Source organism: Silene latifolia, chromosome X (assembly GCF_048544455.1).
Source record: "Silene latifolia isolate original U9 population chromosome X, ASM4854445v1, whole genome shotgun sequence".
NCBI classification, from domain to species: domain Eukaryota; kingdom Viridiplantae; phylum Streptophyta; class Magnoliopsida; order Caryophyllales; family Caryophyllaceae; genus Silene; species Silene latifolia.
Genome location: NC_133537.1, coordinates 222,968,583 through 222,976,990, shown reverse-complemented (window position 1 = coordinate 222,976,990; position 8,408 = coordinate 222,968,583).

Genomic DNA, 8,408 nt, shown 5'->3' with positions numbered 1-8,408 from the left:
TAGCTCATGAGGACTCTTTTTCAAGTCATTCATGTAGTAGTTCGCCCTGAAAAGGGCAAAACCATCATGAAGAGAATGAAGCATTCAGTCAATGACAATGCTCTCACTGATTTTGCAATCAAGAGCCTCCAGCTTCTCGACATTCTCAATCATGTGAAGAATGTGTGGGCTAACCGGTTGGCCCTTCTGGAGTTTCACATCAAAGAAGCGACAGGTATGCTCATATGTAACGATTCTTGGTGCTTTTGAGAACTCGTTAGTGAGCGTGGTGAAAATCTTGTTCGCACCTTGGGCAATGAAGCGTCTCTGCAAATTGGTTTCCATTGCAAAGATGAGTACGTTCTTTATCGCACCCGCTTCCATAACGAAAGTCACTATAAGCGAGTGACTCGTTGACTCTCTGCACAGGGCACTGGTTTACCGGTATTGGCTCGATTAAGTACTTGAGCTTACCGTCGGCAATGGCGACATTCCGTAGTCTTTGCCTCCCAATCCGCAAAGTTGGACCCGTCGTTTTTCAGACGTGTGAACTGATTCATTTGGTCCATGAATATTTTCAGCCAGGACTCGCGTCCAAGTGTGGCACTAGGCATTTGGATTGCGTTATTTCCAGATATTTTGTTGTAACAGTAAATAAACGTGTTCCACACTGCGAAAAGAAGAATAAATAATAAGCATGTGCATCGGTTTTAATTTAAGTCTAATGATCTAATGTCATAACGCGAAGACTCAAAACATTTATACAATTGACCTTCCTCAAGAATTATATAAATGATCCCAAGACTCAATTATCTGTAAATTGATAAGCTAACCTTTTAGCTAATTCTACCGTTAGAATTCTTGGTCGATAAATTTCTGTAAATTCTATCTTTAGTCCATCATAACCACGAGAAACTCTTCGGACTATAATGTTGAGATAAACTAAGTCAACACAAACTACTTACCCAACGTAGAAGGGGTCATATTATGCCTACCGACGAACAAGGGATTCATAGTTGTTTGCCCTTATAAAGACTAATCTCAATTTCCGTTTTAGAGGAAGATCTCATCAACTTTATTTTAATTCATTTTAAGTGAACTAATATCTAGCATGCGTGAATGATAAAACTAAGATGATGGCTTAATAACATGTGACATCTGTATGTCTATGAAAACTAACATACAACCTATATGTGTCAATTTTCATGCATTTTAGTAGGTGGTTTGGTTTTAGGTGGAATATGATGCATAAACTATCATGTGAATGAAAAGCAATAGGAATGAAAAACGTAAAAAAAATAATAAAGTCCTAGTGTGGCCTATCCTATCAAAATGAACATAAAATACAAGTTTGGAATCCATCCTTGGACCCGAGAAGCTTGTCTCGATGTTCCATCTTGATCCATGTAGCGGGAGTGAGCTCCAATCTCTATCTTTAGTCTTCTTCGAAAAATACAATAAATAAATTTACATAATTGTTTTAGCAGGATTTTCCCTGAATGGATCCGGCTTGATTAAAGAGTAATATGGGTATCTAGTTCTATAAGCTTGGAAAAATATGATGAGTAAATAATAAGGAAAGACTAAGTATAAAGAATATCGCTTGTATTATTTGGATAAGCTGAGTACAAATTTGTGTATATAATTGAATATTCGGGAAATCATGAGAGGTAAATTGTGAAATAACTAAGGAAATAATCAATGAATAATAATCCATTTACAAATGCTATTTATAGTTCTACAAATATTAACGTTGCATTGATCTCAACGTCCCTCCCCATTGTCGGAGCTGTTACCAGATTAATAGGGCACACTCCCTATTAATCCGGTTGACTTGTTCTACTCTTAACCAATCTTCAGCTTTTCTTCTTTTACTCGTCTTGATTCATGGATGATATAGTCTTATAGTTAGACTTGGTCTTCCTTGAGAATAGGACGTGATTATTAGTTCATACAACCGCATTTCTTGTTTATCTTCTTAATCCAGTTTGTTTGAATGCCACCGCCAGTGCTATTACGTACATACTATCGGGCTCTTCTTCCAGGATTTAGTAACCTGCTTATCCTCTGTAATACTCTTCATCGCCAAATAGTAGTTAGATTTGTCCGGTCCCTGGTTGCCTTAATCGGCCCTAGTAAGGTCGGGCCGAGGTTAGAGTCGACCAGGCTAAATTGGGCCTAACAATTGCCCCTTTACATTTTACCCGTGCTGGATCAGGCCAGGGGTGAGATGTCAATTTTACCGGGTTAAACAATAAAAAGAATTACATTTGCTCAATGACTCTTAGACTCCTAGTTACCGTTAAATACTACAACGACTAACTGTATGATGTCATGCTGACAGTTTTGCATTTTCTAGAGTTTTTGCACCGTTACTCCCCTTCTATAAATATGGTATTTGCGATGAGTTAGTTTTTCACCAAATTTCTTCCACTTTCCTTGCTAAATTTTCTCTAAAATTCTCCCCTATTTCTCAGGAGTTGCATTATGCTAACTTATAATTTTTCATTAAATAAAATTCATCACAATAAACAAAATAATAAAGGATATGGGAGCTAAAAAGCGTCCTGCACCCCAGAAAGCTGCTGCTGAGCCTGAACCCAAAGACGTCCAAGAGGAGGAGGTGGTTGAAGTTGATCCTCCTGCTCGTGCTATAGCTTTTAAATATCAAGATTCTATTTTTTCTGCTCTTCAATCTCTGGATCCTTATTTCCCTGAAGAAAACTTATTGAAAACGAACTATGATAGGGTTTTAATAGAGAAAAAATAATTCCTGATTCGACTGAGGTATGGATTCCTGAGTCTTATCCAGTCAGAGCTAATTGGGTGTCACCTGGTTGGTTCTGTATTTATGAATGGGCGTTCAAGGCAGGTTGTAAGTTACCTTTTACTCCTTTGATGATTGATACTATTCGTGCTATGGAAGTATCACCTTTCCAGATCATGCCAATGGTTTGGAAACTTGTCCATTCTATTGAAAATTTATGTGCTAAGCATAATCTTGTAATTACTATTAATGACATCAAGGCAGTATATCATATGGAAAATCCTTCTACTGGTCGTTTTAATTTGAGAATTAAGTAAAAAATGTCTCCATTAATTACTAACCTGGACTCTGGAGATGATAAAAGCTGGGCGAAAACTTTCCTGTTTATCCGGACTGAGAGTCTGGGGTCAGGCTTTGATTACTTGAGATATCCGCCTTTGGAGAGTGGTAGGTTTCCTGTACACTTAATTTTGCAATTTATATTAAACGAAATTAGGATGTTTGAGTTTCACCTGTATATATTTTGTGATTTTTGCAGCTCCTGATTGGAACTTTGATCCTCTTGACGAGGAAGCTATTTCCATGATAGAGGCTTTCCTTTCTATTCCTGAGGAAGAGAGGGCCTGGCCTGCTAGTTTGGGCAGGGATTTATTACCCCGGTATATGAAGACCAAGCTGAGTGTGGTCAAAGTACCCAAAGGCAAGCCTAGCTCCACTGCTCTTTCCTGTATGTCTTCTGTATGTCTTTATGTCAATTGTTGTCTTTTTATCGCTTCTCTTCTGATATTTATGTATATTCTTTGTATATACAGTATTCAGGTCTTCTGCTAGGTTGGCCAGTTTTACTGCAAAAGATTTAAAGGCTAGGGTTGCTAGAATTGCTGAACAGTCCAATAGTGGGAGTGACAAGACGCTTGACATTTTGGTTTCTGATGTCCAGCCTCCCCAGGAACCGCCCAGACTAGTATCACCAGAGGTCGTTCAGGCTTCTAAACGGAGAAGGGAAGATCTTATTCCTGAAGAGGAAGGGGGAGAGAAAGAGCCTATTCAGGCTCAACCAATCAGGAGTATCAGGCAAGTGTCTGCTGGGATGGACGATATGGATCTTTGCCGGGCACGGATAAATGAATTTTCTGCTAGTATGAGCGGCCAGCTTTTATCTGCTAATACCCTTGAGTCTTCTACTAAAGTGGTTTCTATCTTGTCTTCTCTTGTGACAAAGGCTGCTGAACTTGCTTCTCAAGCTAAGGAGGTTAGTTGTAAAGGGATTTTTATTTTTTTATTGTTATGTGTTCTTTGTGTTGCTTTATATTTGGCTGATTGACTTTCTTTTGTTTTTTTGTAGGGATTGGATGTCGGGTTGGCCACTGCTTGTCAGCTAAGGGATGCCCAGGCTAGGGTTTCTAGCTTGGAAGAGAAAGTGGATAAAGTTAACCGTGAGCTGCACACATCCAGAGGTAATGAGGTAGTACTTCAATCTCAGCTGGGGACAGCTAGAGAGGCAACCAGGGCTGCTATAGTTTGTGAGGTGGCTGCAAAAAAACGCTGAGAAGGTTGTCAGGCAAGAGTTGGAGGCTGTAAGGGAAGAATTGAGGACTGTCGAGGAAGAGCTGCTGGTGAGAAGCGGGCAATGCGGGATCAATCGAGAAAAAATGAAGAGCTTGGTGCTGAAAAGGAACTAGTGGAGGCGGCTTCTTTGATGCCGCTCGGTACTTCTTTGGGAAAGGCCGGGTTGATGCCATGAGGATCCGAAATCGACCGGGCTACTGGGATCCGGGCCGGGATGAGACGACTACGGACACTCAGTATCCTGATTTAGCCAATATGGGTCAAGAAGAAAAAGTGGATTCTCCTCCTTCCAAGGAGAAATCTGGTGATCAGGAAATGGTGGATGGTTGTGAGTTGGTTACTGGCTCGAAGCCTGCTTAGATTTTTGTTTTTCCTTTTTGTTTTGGCCCATCCAGGGGGGATGTTCCTGGAATGAATATTTATTAGGTATGTGGTAAGGCTAGCTTTTTTGGATGGATATTTTCTTTCGGTTTTGAATAAATATTTGGTCTTTGTTTCTTTTTGTGTTTTGATAAGGTATATTTGTAGTGTTGGATGTGTACTGGATCTGGCCAGTTATTCGACTGGATCGGGCCAGTTTTTGAACTGGATCTGGCCAGCTCTTTATGTCATGGGTGGGGTTATTGCCTGTCTGGAGGGCTTATGTCCCTTGCCTGTCTGGAGGGCTTATGACCCATTTATGTTATGCAAGCAAGGAAATGGTGTAACACCCCCATACTCCGAGTGCCTTACCAGGACCACTCAGGTATGAAGACATCACCATCTCGGTTGCCCGAGGTATGATAATCAAATAGACAAAACAGAAACAACATTTATTATAAGTAATTTAATGAATAAGTACAATCCTCGTAACCAAACTGAAAGTACAATACATTATTCCAAACTATCTGTTCTCAACTGAAATGTAAATAAATACTAAACTACGAATGGAAGACTCTATCGTCATGTCGTGGGCCATCCCGGCTATCCCAAATCATCTCTCTATACTGTTCAATATCTGCTCACCATCCCCGAATGGATCACCGCAGGTTTTACAAAACAACACCGGGGTCAGTACTAATCACACAATCAATATAGATAACAACAATAAGACAAACAGACAGCTGAACACACACACACACACACCACCAACTCCCATCATCTCAATACGACCGTCCACTTGGACCCAGCCACACCGATGGGGGACCGCAGCCGTTCCCACCTAAGCCCCGCTCATCGTACGAGCGATAACCCCGTCCATTAATGTGCACATCCCCTTTCGTGGCGGGTTCCACGAAGGGTGAAACTAGGGCGTGAGATCACTCCCATAGTGACCCCACTCAACCGAGAACGCATCTCGAGAGCCATAGAAACCAATCACAATCACAATCACAATCACAATCACAATCATCATATCAAACAACTAATTACAAAGACATCACCAATATCCCATTATGGGACTAATACGAGTAGGAAATCCTGCCGGAAAGCACAACACGCAGACGGTATCTACAGCTGTCTCAAAACGCCTCTTCTACGAATTCTCCTCCTAACATATAACACATAAAGACTACCAATTACTTACTATTCATAAAACCCCCAAATCCTAAATTAGGGTTTGACCAAACCTAGCAAAACATTATATAAATTATACTAAAAGCTTACCCTCGACGCAAGGAATCCAACGACACGAACTACGATACGAACTGACCGTCTGAACTCCGGGAATTGTTAAGGATGCGATTAAGAAGATGACTGACTGCTTTCTCTCTTAAACAGGTTTTAGGTTTTGGTAAAAGTGAATTAAAACAACGACGATTATGTTTAAATACCTAATCGCATAATTAACAAAACCCGCGAAAAACTCCCGTAAACCTGGACACTCGATCGAGTACCCAAGGTACTCGATCGAGTACCTACTCAATCGAGTGCCCCAGCTACTCGATCGAGTGCCCAACAGGTCAGAAACTATTTTATTTCGCAACTTACCCTTACTCGACAGAGTAAGGCCTACTCGATAGAGTACCCCCAAGACTATAAATACGGAGTATTACAGTCTTCCCTCCTTAAAAGGAACTTCGTCCCCGAAGTTCAAACCACCACTAAACAAAGGTACTCCCATAAGCCTCCCGACTCGAAGGTCAAACAAAACACGACGTAAAACATGATACTAACCCCAACCTATCCCGACAATCATACCGACACAACATATAAAAGGTGTATATAGAACTCTTAAAAACTCTCGCGATCATCTCCTACCCCCCTAAAAGAAACAAGGTTACGTCCCCGTAACCATACATACCTGATCAAAAAGGAAAGGGTAACGCTCTTTCATGATATCCTCTGCCTCCCATGTAGCTTCCTCAGACTCGTGGTTAGACCAAAGGATCTTAAGCGAATCTGTCTCACCACTCCTGGTCTTTCTAACCTTTCGGTCTAGGATCTGCTTAGGCACCTCCGGATATGATAAAGACTCATCCAGCTCTAAGCTCTCTGCCTCCAACACATGTGACGGGTCACTCACATACTTCCGCAGCTGCGATACATGAAACACATTATGCACTCTCTCCAATGCAGCCGGTAAAGCCAAACGATAAGCCACTTCCCCAACTCGCTCTAAGATCTCATAAGGCCCTATAAACTTCTGACTTAGTTTGCCTTTCTTCCCAAACCTCATAACCCCACGTATAGGAGACACTTTCAGAAGAACCTTGTCCCCAACCTGAAACTCTATGTCCCGACGATGTAGATCTGCATAACTCTTTTGTCGATCCTGGGCTGCTCTCATCCATTCTCTGATCATCTTAATCTGTTCCACCATCTCATGTACCATCTCTGGTCCTAAAACCACTGCCTCAGCACTATCGTCCCAACAGATCGGACTCCTACATCTCCTCCCATACAAAGCCTCAAACGGTGCCATACCAATACTAGTGTGATAGCTGTTGTTGTAAGAAAACTCTATCAAGTCCAACCTCTGCTCCCAGCTACCACCAAAATCCATCACACAAGCTCGCAACATATCCTCAAGAGTCTCGATTGTTCTCTCAGTCTACCCGTCTGTCGCAGGATGAAATGCTGTACTCATCTTCAAAGCTGTTCCCAACGATTCCTGCAACTCCTTCCAAAACCTTGATATAAACCTCGCATCTCTGTCAGACACTATGTCCTTAGGGACTCCATGTAACTTAAGCACGTTCTTTCGATAGGCCATAGCCGATTGTGCCTTAGTCCATGTATCTTTCATTGGAACAAAGTGAGTGACTTGGTCGACGATCCACTATCACCCAGATCATATTGTTACCTTGTTGACTCTTCGGCAAACCCACAATGAAATCCATGGAAATGGATTCCCACTTCCACTCAAGCACCTCCAAAGACTGAACCTTACCTTGTGGTCTTCTCTGTTCCCCTTTAACTCTCGGCATGTCGAAACAACGGGACACAAACTCAAATTGTCTCTTTCTTCATCCCAGGCCACCAAAACGTTTTCTTCAAATCCTTGTAAAGCTTGTCTCCACCGGATGAATCAATATGGTGTGCAATGCGCTTCGTCATGATTGTCTTTTTCAACTCCTCATCATTAGGAACACACCACCTACCATCAAACCTCAAGCTACCATCTCAGTATGAATGGAAAACCGGGACACTTGTCCCTTTCTCTACTCCACTCTCCCACTCCACTATCTTAGGATCCAAAGCACCTTATCCCGAATGTCATCATAAAACTCCATGTGTCTTTGTCATATCACCCATAGCATCTCCTTTCTGCATCATATGAATCCCAAAGCTCGCTACCTCATCCCTCGGCCTCATCAAAGATAGAGCTGTACACAAGGAATGTACACTCTTTCTACTCAAAGCATCAAAGAACAACATTGGCCTTCCCCTCATGGTAGATGATTTCCATGTCGTAGTCACCAATCAGCTCCATCCACCTCCTCTATCTCATGTTCAACTCCTTCTGCGTGAAGATGTACTTGAGACTCTTGTGATCAAAAAATACCTTAAAGATTGCTCCATAAAGGTAGTGCCTCCAAATCTTGAGAGCAAACACCACTTTGCACCCAACTCCGGTCATGAGTAGGGTAGTTCTCCTCATAAGGCTTCAACT